A 2015-nucleotide genomic window follows, 5' to 3' on the forward strand; every position below is an offset into this window, starting at 1 on the left:
CAAACCAAACACACTGCTGTCAAGTTGGATCCAACTCATAGTAACCTCTCCTTGGATTTCTGAGGTGGTATTACTACAGAAGTAGATTGCCCAACCTTCCTTCCAAAGGAGTGGCTGGTGGGTTTGAACTGTTAGCCTTCTGGTTAGCAGTCAAATGACTTAGACACTGTGCCATTAGAGCTCTCAGAGATATTTATATTAAGGAAACTATTGTGCTTGCTTTAGCAACATACATACTAAGATTTGAACAATACAGAAAATACTAGCATGGTCCCTGAAATAAGAAGACATGTAAATTTGTTAAATGTGCCATATTTCTTTAAGACACATGACAACATCACTTGAAAATCAACTCAGATAAAAATTTTCAAAAATAAAATAAAGCTACAAAACTAAAATTAGAGAAACAGAGATATCAATCGGTATACTATAACTGCAAAGCAAAAAAAAAAAAGAAAAGAAAGAAATGGAGTAGCTACAGAACTTCCAAATGGAGATGATATCAAGATAGAGCAGTTTTTGAACTTTGTTTTTGTTGTTGTTGTTGTTGTTATGTGCCCTCAAGTAGGACTCGACCTAGAGCAACCCTTTCTTGGGTTATTGAGGTGGCATCACTGTGGAAATAGATTGCCCAAGCTCCCTTCTGAGGTGTGGTGGATTTGAACAGCCGGTCTTCTTGTTAACAGTCAAGTGCCTTAGGCACTACGCTACCAGAGCTCCCTTTTTGAGCTTAAGAAGATAAAAATGTATTTTAGAGTAACAACACACACACACACAAGAAGGTTAATAAACCTTCTTGGAAAAAAATTTTAAAAAATCATAATGACATAGTAAACACGAAGTAAATGGCAACAAAGGAGTTGAAAACAAAATCTCTAAACAAAATGAACTAAGCACAAAACAGTATATGGAACAAAGAAATCATCAGCACCAGCACCACAAAAAGGAAAAGCACAACAAAAGCACAGCAATAAATCCATATTGGTGGTGTAGTGCCTAAGATATTTGACTGCTAACCAGAAGGCTGGTGCTTTAAACCCACCAGCCATTCCTCAGAAGAAAGACTGGGCAACCTACTTCTGTAGAGATGCTATGTCGGAAACTCAAGGAGGGGTTGCTATGAGTCAGAGTCAACTAGATGACAGTGAGTTTGGTTTTGGCTTGTATCAATAATTACACATAATGGAAATTGATTAAATGTATTAAGTAAGAGACAAAGAGTGGTAGAATGGATAAGAAAACATGACCCACCAACATGCTGCTTACCAGCACCATGCCTGAGACACAAAGGCAAAAACAAGGTAGACGTCAAAGAATGGAAATAAAATACACCAAGCATAGGGGAATCCAAAAGAGCAAAAATGACAATATCAATTTCTGGCAAAATAGGCTTTAAGGTGAAAACCAGAATAATGAGAAAGGAAGGGAATTATATAATGATTAAGGTATCAATCCAAAAAGGGGACATAACCACAATTATTTATGCACCCAAAACAAAACATCCAAATGCATAAATTAAAAATTAATGGAAATGAAAAAGAAATTGGCAACTCTATGATCATACTAAGAAAAATTAACATACTATTTTTAATGAGTGATAGAACAACAAAGAAACTCAACAAAGATACTGAATGAAGATCTAAACAGTACAGACAACCAACTTAATTTCATAGATATATACAGAATACTTTTCCAGTGCACATATTTGTTTCTCAGGAATAGACCATATGTTAGGTCACAAAGGAAAAGCTTCAATATATTCAATAACATCAAAATATTGGATGTATTATTCTTGGATCAGAATGTTGTAAACTAAAAATCAATACAAGGAAAAAATCAGGCACATGCAAACTGAGTAACATCCTGCTTAAAAACTTATGGGTAATAGAAAAAATAACAAATGCACTAAAACATTCCTAGAATAAAACAAGAATGGAAACACAATATACCAAAACTTTGGGGACACAGCAAAAACAGTGCTCAGAGGACAATTTATAGCAATAAGCACACACATT

The 2015-nt window shown here is 34.9% G+C and overlaps 1 non-coding gene across 1 annotated transcript; it reads left to right on the forward strand.

Annotated features, from left to right (window-relative positions):
- Positions 1 to 212: 212 nt before the first annotated feature.
- LOC122151411 lies at positions 213 to 319 on the forward strand. The gene has a single exon (XR_006164139.1). It is a non-coding gene; the product is annotated as a U6 spliceosomal RNA (small nuclear RNA).
- Positions 320 to 2015: the final 1696 nt, after the last annotated feature.

Source organism: Orycteropus afer, unplaced genomic scaffold (assembly GCF_000298275.1).
Source record: "Orycteropus afer afer isolate SDZICR_OR568_19922 unplaced genomic scaffold, OryAfe1.0 scaffold00439, whole genome shotgun sequence".
In the NCBI taxonomy this organism is placed as follows: domain Eukaryota; kingdom Metazoa; phylum Chordata; class Mammalia; order Tubulidentata; family Orycteropodidae; genus Orycteropus; species Orycteropus afer.